At 36.4% G+C, this 19,911-nt stretch overlaps 1 long non-coding RNA gene across 1 annotated transcript in view; it reads right to left on the bottom strand.

Annotated features, from left to right (window-relative positions):
- The window catches only part of LOC126503661 (uncharacterized), a 43,684-nt gene that overhangs the window by 13,423 nt on the left and 10,350 nt on the right, over positions 1 to 19,911 (bottom strand). The window contains exon 2 of the long non-coding RNA XR_007592355.1: positions 10,261 to 10,326. This is a non-coding gene — a long non-coding RNA (uncharacterized lncRNA). The remainder of the gene's footprint in view (positions 1 to 10,260; positions 10,327 to 19,911) is intronic.

Here is a 19,911-nt window from a genome sequence, read left to right as displayed (position 1 = left end):
ACAATGCTTTAAACTACCTGCCAAGGAAAACTGACATTCTGCGAAGTGTCATGTTGTGTATCACGTTGCTGATCTCCTGTCATGGTGATGTGTGTTGAGGGAAGCAGAATCCACATTTTGAACAGTGTGGGTTTTTGTTTTGCTTCTATTACTTCAGGGTTTTCTGTCACGTTTTGTTTCCTGTATAGTTTGTATTTTTGAAATACACTTTTCACAACAAATCCAGCCTCTTGCTAATCCATGTGTGTTCTTCCTTCTCATCTTCTCTAGCACACTGGCATTGAAGAAGAAATAGATCCTAAGGTTTGAAAGAGTAATACAATAATAAAAAAGTGGAATTTTCTATCGCATCTCTAATTGATGACTGTTCCCATATCATTTCCAGACTATTATTTACAGGAATGACTTTGTTATGTCCTTTGTTTTCTGTAAGCATGCAATTGACCTGGCTTTATCTACGATCCTGGGACACACTTTAAGGAATAGAATAAAAAGGCTTTTATTGGTTTGTTGGGGAGCAGGGGGTAATAATCAGCTCTGATGGCAAGCTGGAACTGACATGTTATCAGCCACTTAGAAAGCTAGTGTTCGAGACAGACCCTTTTATTAAAGTAAGAATGTCTGGGTTCTGTTCTACAATGCAAAAATCAGAAGCAGTTTGAGCTCTGGTAATCTAATGAATTAGATAGCAGTGGCTGCTTGCCAAATGGGAGTTCAGTACAAAAGGGTAGGATGAGTCGAGTTCTTCTGCCCTGTAATAAAATTAATATACTCTTGCCTCATGTTCATTTCACTAAATAAGAAAATGACAAAGGTTTTCACCTGGGGATTCTACTGTCAATTCTCTTCCTACTGTCAGCTACCCTGCTCTTATTTGGAAAATGAAAGGGATTATTCCCTTCACTAAGGAGTTTCTTTCTTAATAAGAATGTGTATGTGTGTAACATTGTGTAATAAAAAGGAGATCTAGGTAGAGCCCAATCCTAATAATTCTTTACTTACCTGGCACTTCTGTCTACCCCCACGATTCCTCTGAGAGCTTAAAAAGCAAAAGACATTAGAGGATGAAAGATTAATCAGCTATCTCGTATCACCCTTGCATTGAAACCAAGGAAATACTTTCCTTCAAAAACTGGTCTAATTTGAGTATTATTTTTACTGGAGAAAGAAGTAAGTGAGGAAGAAAATGAGGGAGGAAGGAAGAGATGGCCCCCGAGATAACATTGCCCATCTCACTGGGAGAGCCCTGGGAGTGCAGATGCATGGTACTGGTTCTGGTTTTGCCTAGTGTCTAGAGCTTTTCAAACTCATGTTCTGGCACCCACGTGATAAGCATTTTACATCTGACAAGCAATGAGCCATCTCCCTATCCCTTCTCATGGTTTTCTCTAGCTATATGTCAATTATATAATAAAGTGTTACTTCATGACATTTTCATACCTTCATTGTGTGTATGTGTGTGTGTGTGCACGCACATGAGAGTACGTGAGTGTGTGTGTGTGTGTGTGTGTGTGTGTGTGTGTGTGATTCAGTTGGTTTCAAAGGGCTGCTTACAGAAGTGTGGGTGAAAGTTGGATTAGGAAAACAATGCTACCTCAGTTTTTTAAGGCGGGAGTAATGTCTTGGACAACTACAAGATCTCAGAAGCAGATTGAAAATATATTGGACAAACATTGTGTTTCTTATTTGACATTTCAAAACATGTCCCCAAGCAAAGAAGAGTACTTTCCATGCAGCTGGTACAAAACAAATGTTCGATAGAATAAAACAAAAGAAATGTTCAATAACATATGAGTAAATTGTCCTGAGTTCAACCATTAACTAGGATCCTTGTTGGCTGTTTGATTTCCGGAAATATCTTAATTTTACCCGTTTTCTATTTTTGAGTGTGTGTGTGTGTGTGTGTGTGTGTGAGAGAGAGAGAGAGAGAGAGAGAGAGAGAGAGAGAGAGAGAGAGAGAGCATGTGTGTTGTACGTGTCTTCAGAGCGGACCCATGTGTCTGTAAGTCCCCAAGTCCCCATAGATGTGGGAGAACATGTATGTGTAGACCCATTGTTCCTATCAAGAGGCACTAAGGTCAAACTTTTACATTAGCTTCTCACATGCAGTCTAAGAGTTTGCCCATCAAGGTTTTAATCTAATTTTTAATAGGCATTTTCTGGTAGACTCAGCACTCAAAGAGCCTTTTTTCTGACAAAGGTTTCCTAGAAATGTATGTTTCTATTTGTATATTCTTTTTCCAAACCCACTCATAATCTTTATTTGGGTGTATTGTGTTTCCTACAACTGTGGTTAAAAATATTTTAAGACAAGTATCAGATTAAATTAATTACTATTAATACTTGTCCTAGTTTTTAACACAAACCTCCTAAAACCTTTCTGGCTTCTTGAGTGAAAAGGATATTTGCAGTAATTCCTCTAAAACCTCTATAGAGCATGCTGCTAATGCTCAGACATTAGGACTCTGCACAGTCTTAGAATATGGTCACTAAATGATCAACTTGCAGAAGTTTGGAACTTTTATCCCCATCCACTGGATGGAAAGAGATACAGGCTGGAAGCAAATTGTAATAATCAGGCCTTCTTAGGATGGTTCACCTGCAGAGAACACAAGTTCACTGTGATTGTCCATCCTTCATGGCTTGACCAATACATCTGTTTCTTTTCACCTATCATGATAAATATGAGGTAGAAATCATTATTTCAAAACTACTAGGGTGTATAGCTCAGGGACACTCCTTAACTTATGCAGAGAGTTAATAAATAGATAATACAGTGGCAAAGAGTGTGGCTGCAAAGTCAGTGTTAATGTGTTAAATGTGGGACATGACTTTTCTAAAACAGTAAGTCGTCCTCCCTGACTTCCTCCCACACATTATCAATGGTCACCTAAACTAGAGAAGCTATCTAAAAGTCTAAATGGTAATAGCAAAAATGTTTTGTTGGCACATAACTGTAGATTTAGTGTAAGATCAGGTTCAGTAAGAACTTTTTCTACCCTTACTTTCTTCAATACAGCCCATCAACCTAGAGTAGATACTTAATAATGCTATAAAATTGAATCAGGTGTTCTGATGGCTAATCTTGATTGTTAACTTGGCAATGACTGGAATTACCTAAAACTGAAACAACTAAGTACACACATGAGGGATTTGTCTTCATTAGATTATCTGAAGTGGAAGACCCACCGCAAATCCCAGTCACTTCAATTCAGAAGACCCACCCTAAATTTGGCCCACACCTTTTGGTGTCAGCTTACTTAAAAGGACATGGTGGAAGAGCACTTTTGATTTCTGCCCACTTGCCCTCATGCCCATTGGACTGTCCTGAGAGACTCCATTGCTGATGATAGAATCTAATTCCTTGAGATTCCAATGTGAACTGAAAACTGGCAGGACTATAGGACTTCCCTAGGTATCTAGCACCAGATCAGGACCACTGACATTATTCTCACAGACTGAACAACTACTGGATCCTTTACATCAGGAGACAGCACTGTTGTACTCTCCAGATCACAGTGTGTGAGCCAGTCTAACAGATACCTTACTAATATATAATTATATATTTATTTATTCTATCAGTTCTGTTCATTTAGAGAAGCCTGATTAATACAGGTATTTATTATCATTGTTCTGAAAATTAATTATCAACTTCCTTTATGTACCAAGAAAGTATCTTGCATTGTTCAATCCAGAATATACTGGCAAAAAAAAAAAATAAACATGATTTTCTGGAAGGTCTCAAATCCAGTCAGTGAGCTAGATATTGAGTGGACACTCGAATACACACACACACACACACACACACACACACACAAACCCTGCAAACTGTAATAAGAAACATGTAGAGAAAAATTGGATTGGAGCAAGAAAGAATAACAAGGACTTGGGATAAAATGTGTTTGTATTTATCCATCCCATCAATACATGTCAATTATTTTAAAAAGAAGAAGAAGTAATGGAGTAGCTGATGGTTCACACTGCCCTGTCTCTCATCTTTCCAAGCAGGAATCGAGACAGGGGAATTTTGAATGCAACATAATGCTATTTATTTAAACATAAGACCTAATTTCTGGTTCTATGCAGTGAAACATGAGAAAAGTTTCTGATGAGATAAAAATATCGTACATCTTGATTAGTCTAGGGGTTCTTATTTGGATTTACACATTTGTCTCAGTTCATTGAACTCTATAGCTAACCTGTGTGTCTTCTATTATACGTAATTTGTTATCAAAATAAAGTAGATTTAAAAATACAACTAGATGTAAGTTATTTAGTAAGTATGAAAGCTAACTAAAGGTTAGAATTATTCTAATAATTATCGGCATCTCTATTTTCAGGATTTTACACATCAGGGAAACGGGTATTATTGGACTGTTACCTACATACCAATTCCTTTCACATCTCTGACAATAGTTCTTTTCTGGCTTGTCAAATACATAAGATATTTTTGAAACTAATGCTTCAAAGATAGAAGAGTAAGGAAGATAAAAGCTTTTTCAATGATGTGCTAGGTTGATACCCCCACCCCTTGGTTGCATTTGTGAGGTTTTATAGCATAACTGAATAATAACAGGAACATCACGATAATGGCTTTTGTTTGTAAAAATTTCAGCTCTGAGAAACCAAATTGCTTTGCATCCATGTCTTTATTGAATAGTTTCTACCTGAAAGAAGTCAAATGTACGTTATCACGTTTTATAGGGAAGAAACTAGGCAAGGGAAGCTTAAAAAATACATAAGAATTACATATACATCAAGATCTACCCAGGCTGCAATTGTTGCCTTTTTCCTTTATTTTGCTTTTTTTTTTCTTGAATTTACGTAGCATTAGAAATAGACCGATTTCTACTGCTTGTGGATATGTCAACATTTCAATTGGAGGCAACAACAGAAGCTTTTCATAACCTCCAAAGCTACAAATTTTGGTCATGCCATTTCTTTATCCCAGCCTTGATAAATGGATGCATAAAGTGATTTAAGCAGATAATTATTAAATAATACCTGGCTCCAGAGTAAACACTTATTATGCATGGAAATGAATTAAGATTTCACAGTAAAAGGTTCCTCCTTTGTTATGTGCCAAATAATTCTGAACCTGCTTGTGCTGAAAGAAATAGTTTAATTTCACAGCCACCTGCTGGATCAGGCAGTGGGGAGGCGATTTGCTCACCGTGTGTGGCAGCGCTCTAAAGTGGCAGGAGATGTGGAAGCAGTGACCTGAGGTAGAACACAGCTCAGGCATTCACTGCTGGATGACGTGGGCCATCATACAGAGCTCTGAGATCAGGGGAAATGTGTCAAAACACTCATGTGTTGTCTGGCAGAGAGGAAGACTGGAGAAGATGGTAACTGGTATTACTAAAAACGTTGTGTCAGGTGCTTGAAACTGACTTTGAGGCTAATGAAGAAGGTAGAATACACATTGCTCAGTTAAAACCACTCATGCTTCTCCATGTCAGAGGAAAGGATTTTTTTTTCTGGTGGGAGTTAAGTTAACTGAAAACTATTTAGCAGTTTCCCGAGTCTTGACATGAATAGATGGGATGGGAGACATAAAATGAAGAACACAGGGCAAGGACTCTATTAATATTTTTATTTACTCCGTAACAGCACTATATTGTACTCTTCATATATAATTTAAAATAAAAACAGTATTTGACTGCCCAATAAAACCCGAGATGTCCATGGGATTTAAATAGTTTCAAACTATTTTATTGGAATATCTTGTATGCATTTATGAAGTATGAAGCTGCCTTTATTTAGCTGTCTAAAGCTGAGGTGCTTAGCTGACTGATATTCTAGGAAAATGACTCTACTCTAATCTGAGTGGCACAGCACTGAGAGGTTTGGCTGTGAAATCCTCTTGGAGGTGGAGCAGTAAATTGGGGACATTAATGCCTAGCTAGAGAGTCCTTGGACAAGTGAGAACATTATGTCTGTGCCGTGACTGTCATGTCATTATGGAAGGTATAGTTTCAGACGTGGATTTAAATCTTTTCCAAAACGATTATGTGTATGTCAAGTTGTGAGTGGAAATCTCTGGGACTATTATGTGAAAACATTTGAATGATAAATTATGATTGAATTGTATTTATGCTAGACCATCCATAGATTTGCTGATGGATGACCTATGTATTGGTTATGTTCATAAATACAAAGAATAGTTGAGATGCTTTTAAATTTAACCATTCTTTTTATTGAAAAAGTGTAATTGTTTTAGATAAAAATTACCCAGGGCTTGTAGGAGATGTGAGTCTAAAAGAGCTATAACAGGCAGTTTGAGGATGCTTTTTAGACAAAGTACAAATAAAACGTCTACTCCAGAGAAAAGCAAAAAAAAAAAAAAATTGCCTCTTTAACCTTGACATTTAGCATATTAAAAAATAAAACTCCTTGTGGATTTTAGTAACTTCAAGCAGGTCATGATGTATGGCTTGTGGCTTAAATTTATTCTACTTAGAGACTTTGAACAAATCCTTGAATCAAATCTCAGAAGAGATCATAGTGCATTGTTTTACACATGAAATAGAATGTTATAGATGAAAACCCAGATAGCAGCAAGCTTGTTAGCCAGTAAGATACACATTAAAACCAATAGTAAGATCCAAGATGGGCAAAAAAAAAAAATTAAAATCTCTAAATATGAAGATTATCCAAAGATGTGAACAAAGTTTTAAACTTCTGTTTCTTAGACAAATTTGAAGACCAACCTCAAATTGTCATATGGAGTTAGATACATGCATACATACCCTGTGATTCTCTCCCTACTTACAGACTTCAAGGCAAGACCAGTTCACATTTTCCAGGATTTCTGGAGCACAGAGAACATCGAATAGTCATGCAGTATGATAATGTGTACCCAACAGAAAGAATACTTCATAGCAACAGAAGAAATGCAGTTCCATCTTAGAACATGACATTCAGAGTCAAAAAGGGAAAGAGGAAGTAATTCATTTTAGTTAAAAATATATTCATGAAATTCCCAAAGACCAAATAAAAATATTATTTAAAAATCTTTCAAAAACATGCTGACTAGGATATCACATATATTTAGAGATATTAATCAAGGTGGGAATATTATAAAAAGCAATGAGATAGTAACAAGCCTCTAAATTCACAGCTAGTCTTCAGGGAGAGTAGGAGTAACTGAGGTCAGACATGGAGTCATGTGCCATTAGTGATGTTAGGAACACTCTAGTGTTTAAATTGGATATGTGGCATTGAAAGATCATATTGATTTTTTTATCCTACACACAGTGTTTACAGATAGTATTACCATATATTCCAGAACAATTTTTGGTGATTTATATATTCTGCAGGTTCAATACTTGTGCAATAGATTTCTTTCCATATTTGAAGCAAAGCAATTATTTTGGTAATGAGATTTTACATTATCATGCTCAAATATTATTCTAAAAAAATCCATGCTGTTTTATGGGTGGTTTTTGTTGTTTAGTTTGTCCTCTTTTAGGGATTTATTTTGGCATATGTTATTGAGACCGGGTCTCCCTTCTAGTCCTGGCTGGGTTGTAACTAGAAATCTGTCTTCAACAGCCTATAGAGTACTTAGATTATAGGTGGGCACTAATACATCTAGCAAGCATAGGTTGTTCTAAAAATCCAGACACTCAAACTGGAAAAGAAACATGAAAGAAATGCTCATACAGCATAAGAAGTTGTGTGGTTGATTGATGTGCTCTCAGGGGCTACTTTTTTTTCTTAGATGAAGACCTCATGGCAATTTCCTTCCTACTATGTAGTCATCTCTGAATGAAATAACATTCTCCATTAATATGTCTTTAGTATTTAGGATGAATCATTGGATTGCACATTTATCAAATTCCTCACGTTTCAACAGCTATATGTAGAAAATCATTTGTAAAGTTTTGGTGAAAATAGAACACCTATACCTACACAGGCAGGAAAAGAGGGAGGCAAAGATAGAAATAGATAGATAGATAGATAGATAGATAGATAGATAGATAGATAGATAGATGATAGATAGATGATAGATAGATAGATAGATAGATAGATAGATAGATAGATAGAGTCCCATTCTGCATAATATCTTAGTAGCAAGAATAGTTGCTAGGTAGATGACTGGCCCTTGTCATTTTTACAGACGGATTATCAGACCTTGCACAGATCTTGATGTCTGTGAGCAATATGTTTGTCTTTTCCCTTTGAAAGAGTGAGATAAACATGGTGGCTTATAGTTGGTGTCCCAGCATTTGGAGATGAGGCAAGATGATCCTCTGTTAGTTCTTGACCAATTTGAGCTATAGCCTGAGACTCAAAAATTAAAACAATAACAAATTTAACAAAAATATATGAGGGTAGAGCAGGCACTGTATTTCATCAAATCTTTGCCAGCAGGTGGGTCTCAGTTTTAAATACCTGTCTGAGGTATTTACGTCAGTGATGTGCATGTGACAAAGTTTCCAGTATTAAAGTCTAACACTTAGGGAAAAAAGAAGGAAGGAAGGTAGGAAGAAAAAAATAAAAGACAGACATTCCTGCTTGTTGATATTCCTCACAAAGACAATTATCTGTTGCAGTCCTGTTGAGATCTCAGATGGCCCAGAACGATACTATTTTATTGATGATGTTCTGTAAAAAGATATACATTGATTTGTGCTAGTTCAGTAAAAATAAAGTTTGCTTAGTTTCCTGAGTTATGTGCTTTTTCCCAAACAAATGTAAACTGTCACCCCTCTTTTCTCCCTGGTTCCATTTTCTTTTCCTCTTGTGAGTCTGTGGATAAGTCTTGCTACACTTAATAAGAAGGGTATGTTAATGAAGGCCATGCACAGACACTTGCCTATGATTATATCTGGTTTTTCACAAAAGGAAGAACAATTCATAAAGGATTTAGCACCTCTGAGACTTCCCAGGCAAGAATATATTTTGAATATTTATCTTTTGTTCACTCCATTTCCTTCTGCTTTATACTTTTCCCTAAGCTACAACTAGCTTTCTTCTTGCACAAAGTCTAATTTTGTTTGCCTAGAAGAGAAAAAATATTATGAAAAATAAAAATATTTGCCTTCTTTACACTTCGTAATTCAGAGGAGGGGCATGGGGCTGCTTAAGGCAGTCTTCCCCCGGCCCCGTTGATTGTATGTTTCCCCATGCAAACCTCACCTGAATGTGAATTCACATTTCAGCAAATGTGAGAAGACTGGATCTAGTCCGGACAAGCCAGATGTGTTTTAAGTCATTTCAGATGAAGAACCCATTCGCAAAATAACAGTGACATGGTAAAGAGTAACTCTTCAAGACAATGAAAGTCAAGAAAGACTTCCTTTAAAGTCATCCTTTGAAACTTAAAAAGAAATTTTGCATAAGTCAGATGTATTGCATGAGGGGACTCTGTCCATCCTGTGGGCTTGGAGTACTACAGACAATGCCCAAGTATTAATTGAAGGAAAAGAGAATGGATAGAGAGAAATACATTACAACAACGAAACAAGAATCAGTCCAACATCAGATAGTAAGGCAGCAGCGTGGGATTCAAGGAAAGAGTGAAGGACTGTTTTCAGAGAATGTTAAGACTGAGGACACACAATTTGATGTTCAGATAATTATATAAATGTGAAGGTATAATATCTATCTCAATAATAAAATCCATTAAAACTGTCCAATGCCCATACTAGGACCAGCTAATAAAGTATTTAAATGATAAAAGAGGTAAATCTTAGGAAATGTTGAAAGTAATTAATAATAAAGGCAATATTATATTTTGTTAATTTTTGATGTGGGATTCCCCTCTGTATACTGTGAATACCATTGGTGAATAAAGAAACTACGTTGGCCTTTTGATAGGGCAGAACTTAGGTATGTGGGGTAAACTAAACTAAATGCTGGGAGAAAGGAGGGAGAGAAGGAGAAACCATGTAGCCCCACAGGGGACAGACACCACGTGTTGATGCACAGATTCATGGAGATGGGTTAAATTAAGATATAAGAGTCAGCACATAAAGAGCTATAGCTAATGTGCCAAACAGTGATTTAAATAATACAATTTCTATGTGATTATTTTGGGGCTGGGCAGCCAGGAACTAACAAGTGGCATCCTTCAACAAATTCTTGTTTTTAAAAATTTTGGAAACAAATGAAAAATAAAAACCTACACAACTAAAATGAAATTCTGGAATGTTAATATCAATATTATATTTGAGAAGAATTCAAAGAAAGCAATGTATAATAAAAATATTATTTTAAAAACAGTGAGAAAATAAAATAGAAGATAATTACCCAAAATAGAGTAAAGAAGATTGCAGTCAGTTGTTTCTTTCCCTCCCAGTCCCACAGTGGTTCAGTCTGAAAGAAACACACAGAGGCTTATATCAATTATAAACTGTTTAGCCTATTAGCTTGGCCTATTTTTAAATAGCTCTTACAACTTAAATTATTCCTTAATTTTTGTTTATGGCTTGATATCTTTTCTCAGTGAGGCATTCTCATCTTGCTTCCTCTATCTCTGGCTGATGACTGTATCTCTGCCTTTCCTCTTCTTAGAATTCTCATAGTCTGGTCACCCTGCCTACACTTCCTGCCTGGGTACTGGCCAACCATCATTTTATTAAGCCAAACTAGTGACAAATGTTTACAATATATAAAAATATTATCCCACAGCAGTTCCCCTTTTTCTCTTTTTAGAACAAGACCCTGATTCTAACCTCCTTTGTTTAGCTTTATTCCTGACCATTATCTATAACAACTTGTAACTAACATACTAAACAAATATCCATAATCTGTTTTTTTTGGGGGGGGGATGTGAGCATAGTTTTCTAGACAATTTCCTGATGATTTGGGGCACTGGTAATCTTAGGAGGACCCAAAGAATTAGGATAATGGTCAAGTCCTGACTGGAGTATTCTGTAAGGCTGGATCATCTCAGCCAAGAGTCTTGAAGTTGTTCGGGATGTAGAACTCAGAGGAAGCTGCCACAGAGGTACTCTAAAACATTGGATTATCTGGGCCATCCGCTCTTATCAGAGATTTTTCAGGAGGTCTCCTTTGATCAAACCTTATTTTTCTTAACCAAGAATGAATCCACAGCCTCTTGTCTTCTGTGGAAAAAAAAGCTGCAAGGTTCTTGCAACCATCGCTGAGTCAGGAAGTCTCTCTTGAAGGAGCCGTACCTCAGCTTACCATCAACAAAGATCATCTAACAGAATAATGGCGATTATCAAGAAGCTGAGCTTGACTCTGTTCTTGTATGTCTAGAATCCTTTCTTTTTTTTAAAGCTTTCTCAAGCTTTATGTGGAAATCCTTTCCAAGTATTTGTGTGTCGTTTGTAGACAGATCTTTCTGTCCTGCCCTGTTTCTCGGCTGTTTAGTCCCAAAGAAACACACAGAGATTTATATTAATAATAAACTGTTTGGTCTACTAACTAAGCTTCTTATTAACTAGCTCTTATAACTTAATTTAGCCCTTAATTCTTTTCTGTGTTTAGCCACACAGCGTGATAGCTTTTCTCAGTGATGCATTCTCATCTTGCTTCCTCTGCATCTGGCTGATGATTGCATCTCTGCCTTTCCTCTTCCCAGAGAAAATTCTTAGTCTGGTTTCCCTGCCTGTACTTCCTGCCTAGCTCTGGTCAATCAATGTTTTTTTTTTTTTTTTTGAACCAATACTAGTGACAAATCTTTACAGTGTACAAAAGTATTATCCCACAGCAGAGGATAATAAATATAGATGCAGGTAAAAACATAGGATTGCCTATAATAAAATATTAACTGAAAGATGATTGAAATAGTTACTCATAATATGGTTATATTTTTAAAGCTTAACCTTGATTCAGGAAAATGACTGTAGCACTCAAAGGAAAGAGAGTAAATGTGGAATCCAGAATGATGACTACCATGGAGATCTGCTGAAAGACTTAGGTGTCCATTTCTTAGCTATTGGTTTGAGTGATGGGTATGTGTGTTAAAATAATCTAAAATGAGAAAATGGCTTAAAACTTTTTAAAATGATTAATTACTTAAATACTCTTTTCAAATCATTTAAGGTAACTTAAGCAAAATACGAGTCAATAATACAATAATTTTATGGCAATTTAATCTTTACAAATATATATGTGTTGTTTATATAAGACTCTATTTTAGATATAATGAAAATAAGGACAACTTTTTATTACTATAATCCTGGCCTAACATTCTATAAGTTTATTTTTCTGAATTTGCATAAATTTACATGTGACTCAACCTCTAATTGTCTCTAAACCTGAGATTGCTAGGCAAACCTGAACACTGAAGTGAGGAGAATGCATATTCAAAACAGATGTACTTTCCAGCACACAGCTTCCTTACAATGAAGTGTCTGTTTAATTAATTTCATACAGTTGTATCTGCTTGACTCTCTCCCTCTCTCCAAGCACTCTTGGGACTCTCTGAAATGTTGTACAGATGTTGTTACAGAGAATTACATTGCCAAGTGTCATTAACATGAGTCAACTTCAACATTAATTTCATAGTTTAGACATGGAGGCTACAAGTTTCTCAATATTCATATATATATTCATAGCTTCATGAAATGAGAATTTCTATGTGTGGCATGTTTCCTTCCAGGGTCACCTAAACAGTGACTTCTTACTCTAGAATCCACTAGGCTTCTCAGTCTCTACTTCCTTAAATGAATAGGTTGTCCTAAAATAAGTGGCCTTCTTCCACTGAGCACACAGACTCCTTTTCCTAAGTCTGTTGTGCAAGATAAGAAAGAAAAGAAAGCATTCTGGGTAGAAGACTGGTGTGGAAAATAAGATGCAGAAGTCTAGTGTCTCATGCACAGAAGAGGTTGAGTTCTTCTGTATGGCAGTAGAAGTGGAGTTTGAGTGCTGGCTGCAATTCCAGCAGAAGCCACCAGCAAATGGCTGTGAGCTGATGCTAAGTTAACAACCTCTGTGCTAAGCAAGGAACAAATGAAGAAATCTGATGTGAGAACTGGAACCAGAGAACTTGACTATGGACTGAGATTGAGAAGCACCAGTCTACAGAGTGGAAATATAATTCCATTACTACTGTCTCTTTTCTGCAAGTTCCCAGGTGCTCATTGTTTTTGGAAATACACAAAAAGTGTGAAAAATAAAGACAGTATTGATTTAGTGATACCAGGGCACTAGCACTTTAGCCTGAATGATTCATTAGATGCTTCTTATAATCCATTGGGCAGAGCTTATTCTTTGCTCTATTTTACAGATTTGGAAATTAAGGCACAGAAGCCACAAAATGTGGCAAATATTTTATAGCAATTTGAAGAGTCATGCTGAGGCTATTTAAAAACAAAGCACGTACTATGAACTTCTAGGTTTTGCTGCGTCCTCTGACGTGTGCCACATGCTTTACAGGGCTAAGGGACACTATCATTTTAGATGGAATTAAATATTAAAAGCTGTAGATAACATAAGGGACACTATCATTTTAGATGGAATTAAATATTAAAAGCTGTAGATAACATGTAAATGAATGCCTGTGAGATTCAAGTACGTGCTGTAATTATTGCTTACATGCAAATAGGAAATATGAAGTATACCTCATTAGTGTTCAGCTCATTCTGTCTATGGGTATTATTTCTGTCCTTAATATAAATGAGTATATATTAATAGCCCACATTGTGTTGTAGTTGTTTAGCTAATCTCATTTAATGATCATAATTATCAATGCAATTTTTTTGCAAAGACATATTTAATAAATGTTTCCCATGAAAGCTTCCATTCCAATCCTCAAAATTAAAATTTAGAAGTCTGAGGTATTCTGATAATGTTTCTATAATTTGAGTAAAACTGTTGATGAATTTAGTATCTTGAAATACCTAAATAATCAGAAGACTATGAATTAGGAAATGGAATCTCACTAATTCTCAAAATAAATTTTAAGGTTTGTAATCATGTGAGTCTCAGTTCCCTTATCTATGAAACGGGGATCACTCAAATGAGTTGAGAAACGTATCCATGTTTTGTCTACTAAGACTATGACTTCTGTGATCTACCTAGGTCTCACTGAATCTAGAGAATTCCTTCATTATACTGTAATGCCCCCAGTCTGATGTAGTGGTATTATTATGTATTAAAATGTAGTTGTATTAACAGAAAAACAAGATGTTAAAAAGACAAAGATTTCTGGGGACAATAGGTAACTATTTTGGAAAAGGACTAAAGGTGGCTTTTGCAATATGAGCTTTAGTATACATGTTCACATACCATCTCCTGTATGATCATCTAACATCACTGTGAGGCAGACATAGCCTCTGTCTTCTGTGAGCAGTCCATGCTATACACTGTTATCAATATTCCCAAAACCTCACTTTGCTTGTGTGATTGCCTTTTAACAAAATTTCAACTTTTTTTAAACATTTATTTATTTAAACAAAATTTCAACTTTTAATACATTTTTAAAAGATCTTTCAGCTTCCTCTTGACTACAAAATCTCCTGGAAAATATTATAATAGGTTTGTCATGGAATGCTGTCCAAGATATGTCTTTTCTCGTCTTTCCAGACATATCTCTTCTTCACAGACTCACTTCTGCCATTTATTTTTATCCAATTTGACTATTTTTCATTTTCTACTCACTCACATTGACACTTCTCCATTTATATCACACTTTAGTGTCAGTTTCTGAGTGTGTTCTCATTGAAGTGGTTTTCTCAAGACCCTTTTCTACAGGAAGCTTTCCTCCTTAAATCATCTTAGACATCAAAGAATGCACTGAAACCATTGGGTCTAAAAACTTACTGCATGAATTTTGTATCTCAGAAATACCCCATTAGTCATCACTCAATTTATTACTGTACTGATGGAGAACCTGGTACCAAGACAAAGTCACAAACCATGTTGGATCTCTGTACTATCATCCTCTGCCATCTACTAGACAATTTTCCTATTCTTAAATTGCTTGGTGAATGATGAATGAATAAGTGAGTGTTTGGTAGATGGGTGAATGGATTGGCTATCTCTTAAAACAAGGGTTGCCATAGTCAGATTGTAAGTCTAGTCTCTCTGTAGGTTGTAGGGACTGTCTACTGCTACTGTACTGTTGTAGCAGGAGGCCAGAGAAAATATCTAACCAGAGCACGTGGTCTGGAGTTGCCTAACCCTGTCATAATGAACAAGTAACTCTGGAAAACGCCATCCACCCTGAGGCAGATTTTAAACAGTATTCTTCCTCAGATCATGTCAAAATTCCACATAAAACACTACTACACTTATTCAAATGTTCCAGTACAAATTGCATGCCTTCTCCAGTCATGTTCAAGTCTTTCTGCTATCATTCATATTATTGTGAACTTTATTAAGTTATTTTTATAGATGAACTTTGCTCCATTTGTTTGGAGATGTTGGAAATGTGGTACCCTAAGCAAAATATGATTTTTTTGTCTTCCTAAGACAACTATAAATACAGCAGCATTGTTTCCTGTCTTTTTCTGTTGCCTCCCCATAGGTAGACTAATAAAATTGTATCCCATGTGTGAAAAGCACATAATATTCCCTGTTGTTGCTCAGTCATCCTTCAGCTGTGTACTTTGGTTGTAAATTGTATTATATACTGTTGTTTAGTGATACAGAGTCAGCCGTCTTGAGATTTCACTGGTGACTCACGTCAAGGAAAAGTGTCTTCTAGAAACAGAAGGGCCTTCAGTCTTCATTCACCACATGACTCTACTTCCCCAGTACATTAGACAAAAATGATTTCTGAGTAGTTAACTGGGGCGACATTTTCTAGTTCTATCACTGAGGCCCCATCAACTGAATACTAAACAAACAGCCATGCTTTCATTTTGTTGTGGTTGTTTCCACTACAACCCACACTAAATGCTTTCTCACGTCCAATCACCTCTCTGATTCCTAAACACACTGGCTTCTTCAGAGCTCACCGTATAAATGTTTATGTTAGTCCAACTACTCCCTGCTGCTCATTTGCAAATTTAATAAATCGCAACATATTTTAAAAATAACGTTTGTAAATAATTTTCACTCTGATAATATCTGATTTGCATAATCATTTATGTTATAAAAATACTCCAGGGGAATATGTGCACATGTGTGCATGTGTACATTTGTGTGTGTACATTTGTGAGTGCTGTATAGGTGTAGGTTTATAGATGTGTATTTGTGCATGCGGGTGTATATGTTTATGTACATTTATTTGTATGTGTGGGTGTATTCTTATATATGGATCTATGTGTTCGTGTATTTGCATATGTGTAGGTGTGCTTGTATATATGTGTATGTGCACACACATGTCTATCTGTGGGTTGGTGGGATGGGGTGTGCTTATGCATTCTTTATCTTTTTGTCTGCTGTGTTGGCATGTAACGTTGTGATGTTAAATGTACCATGTTACTATGTACTGTTCTGGGAGCTGTGGGAAAATGTGATTATTACCCTTGAATCTAAGATACTGTTCACTGGAAACTGCAGAGCATCTTGGTGAATTCAGGTGTACCACATTAACAGTCAAAATAACGTTCTTTTAAGTAGGCCATACATATCTTTGTGCCTTCCCACAGTGGTTTGAAGAAAATGGATCCCAAAGGGAATGGCACTAATGGAAGGTGTGGCTTTGATGCAGTAGGTATGGCCTCGTTGGAGGAAGTATGTCACTTTGGAGGGTGTGTTTTGAGTATCATATATGCTCAAGCCACATCCAATACCGCAGATGCCTTCCTGTTGCCTGCAAGATATAGAACTCTCAGCTATACCTCCATCACCATGTCTACCGGCAACCTGCCATATCCCACCATGATGATAATGGACTGAACCTCTGAACTGCAAACCAGCCCCAATTAAATGTTTTTTTTCCTTTATAAGCATTGCCATGTTCATGGTGTCTCTTCACAGCAATAAAGATCTTAGCTAAGACACCCCCAACTCAACAATAATGGATGGATATAATATCTATTTCTGTCTTTCTGAAGTTTATAGGTTTACATGAAGTGAACCTGTTTAATAAACAAATGTTTCTGAAATAAAATTAGAGTCTACTCTGTGCATTTCTTATCAATTATTAGGCAAACAGTAGCCTAAAAGTGTTCCTGTAGGCCAGGTACTATGTTCAATTCAAAGCTCACTCAGTGGAGCATGATAAGCCAAACCTACTTCTTCATGGGAAGTCCTTTATTAGTTCCATGTTTCTGAAGAAGGCTATGTGATATGGCACAGAGTTGGCATGCAGCTTTCATGGGGACGCCATGCCAGTAACCACAATTGCAACCTTTCAAGTGCCTCTTGTATTTGAGAAACCCTCAAAATATTTCCCATTAAAATAATATAAACATTATTTTTTATCCATTAGCTTGAGACAGTAATACCCCCAAAATAGAAAGCCCTTCCTTGTGTACAATTAATGCCCACTGCACACATCCACTTCTAATACATCTCTTGGGATTTCCTTATGTCGTTTTTCTTAGAGGAATTTAATATGATGTTTCACATGTATTTTTATGTTTAAGCTCTCCCAAGTCCATGGTAGTACTGGATTCATATGAATGAGCCTTTGATGCCACACACACTTCAATAGAAAAATCATGATAATATTTATCTGGAATTAGAGTTGATGGATAAAATAAAGGAATAGAACTGAAGAACTGAGTGAAGCATTGGTCAGTGCTTAGAAAATCCTAACCACACTTTCTGAAAGAAATGCATTAGAATTAGGTAACCCTTTTGTTCTGATTGTAAAAGCTGCCTCGAGTAATGTTTTACCGAGCTATAAACTGTTCTGACTAAATTTCATGCCTGATAAAACCCTTGCATTTATAGCATAAAATGTAAGACCTTGTCCCATAACTAATCTGTCAAGTTTCTGGAACAGAGAAATCTTGAATCTTTTTGCACCAGAAAAATTAAGCTGCTAAAAGTCATCATATGGCTTTTTAAAACAGGCTTGCATAATTAGGAATTTTGGTCATAAGAATCTTCCATTAGTATTAAGATACATTTTGTAAGATATATAGTAATACATGCATACTTACATGTGCAAATTCATGTATACATTATGTTTTAATAAGCTATTATAAATCAGTATAGTTATATAATTACTAATTTATCTCAGTAAATGTCTCTTATTTAATAGTCATATATAAATTAGGTTGATCTTCTAACAACATACTTGCCAGTATTACATAGCTTTGAATAATGCCTCTTTATTTACAGTCTTAAGTATATCATCATTTTTTATACCTACTGCATAGATAAAATGCATTGCAAACTAGTTTAAGCTTTTCTAAAATGGATATGGGGAGCTATAATGGGAAGGATATGGTCTTTGGAGCCACACACAGCCATGTTCCACTCTTAGATCTATGTCTCCCGAATTCTGTAATCTTGATTTAGGTAAATTTCCCTAACAATCTCTGAAGTAGAAATAATATTGCAGGCAGTTTATTGTACTATGCACACAGGATCTATGCACTATGAGGTACCTATGTAGGTGTCTCAAATCAAACAAAGGAGGAGTAGTTCCATAGGAGCTGTCTTTAGGAGGAGAAAAATCTCAGTCACCATTCACTCCCTCTGGCAGAGGGAAAAACAGTCTGGGAGAAGAAGTTAAAATTGAACATCCATCAGTCACTCCCTGGGGCAGCTGAGGGCATGAGTACTGGTCTCAAGAGAAAACACAACGACAGCCTGCAGCATCTACAGCTTTGTATCTGTTGGTAGTATGTGACAATAACTTAAACCAAATCCTAGAAAGCCACCTTTCCTGAAGCCCATCTTTCCTGAGGCCACCATAATGAGTAAGAGTATCTTTTTCTTATCTTTTTTGAATTCTTATTTTTCTCACATTGAGAGTAGATATTTTCTTTTCTCTTTTGAATTCTTACTTTTTATCATATTGAGAATAGATTTTTTATATGCAATATATTCTGGTGACATCTCTTCTTCCCAAGATCCCCTGAGGTCCTCCTGACCACACCTCTATGGGCAGCCACACCCTTGTCTCCCCTTAGAATACAAAGAGGAATCTCCTGAATAATAATAGAATAAGATAAAACAAAAACAAATCTGAATAAGACAAAAGAAAGAGAAGAGAAGAGAAGGAGCCAGGAAAAAGCACAAGAAACATATACAGAAGCAAAAAGAGCTACACATCAGCACATCCAGGATTCCCAGAAAAACCACAAAACTGGAAGCAATACTATATATGCAAATGACCTGTAAGGATCAAACAACAACAGCAGTAGCAACAACAACAACAAAAAAAATGCCCTGGTAAACATTATGAGACAAAGAGCCTTCAAAGATACCATTGAGTTCATTTTGTGATGGACATCTACTGCTCTATGGTGAAACTCACAAGGATAAAACTAATTTTTCCTTTGCAAGTAGTCATCTCTTGGAGATAGGTAGGCATTAGGGAAGTGGGGTGTGTTTACTTCTCTTCTTAGAGCTGGGATCCCATCTTGCGCCTACTCATGAGGAAGATCACTGGGAAGCAGTCTCGATCTCTGGGATTATCACAAGACTGCAGCTGATTCCTATCATTGTCTTAGCATCTTTCCTCTACCGTCCATGCTAGAATTCACTGTGTTCAGCCAGCATCTCCACTGACTGTGGTGGTACACCTTGTGAAGTGACAACAGCCAAAAGTCTGAAACCCTTCTCACCATTACATACACTGGCTACTGTATTTTACTATAACTTATTAAAAATAAGCTGGGAAAGTTTAAGAAACACAGGTGGCTTACCTCAATGCCAGGCATCTCCTGTCCTCTCTATGGCTACAACCCAATTTTTTGCCCTTGATGGTTTAGCAGCTTCTGCCTCTATTCCCAGTGGTTTGCCATGGGTATCCAAAGAGTTACTTTTGTTCTTTGAAATCTACAATAACTTATGATTAATGAACCTCCTATTCTGTCACCACATGGAAGCAATTCCCCTTTGCAAACAAGGGTAGTT

This window comes from Alexandromys fortis, unplaced genomic scaffold (genome assembly GCF_014885135.2).
Source record: "Alexandromys fortis isolate MF-2015 unplaced genomic scaffold, M_Fortis_MF-2015_v1.1 scaffold_2_26212498_36691700, whole genome shotgun sequence".
NCBI lineage: Eukaryota > Metazoa > Chordata > Mammalia > Rodentia > Cricetidae > Alexandromys > Alexandromys fortis.
Note: the sequence above shows the minus strand (reverse complement) of the source record. Positions and strands in the feature narration are given on the sequence as shown.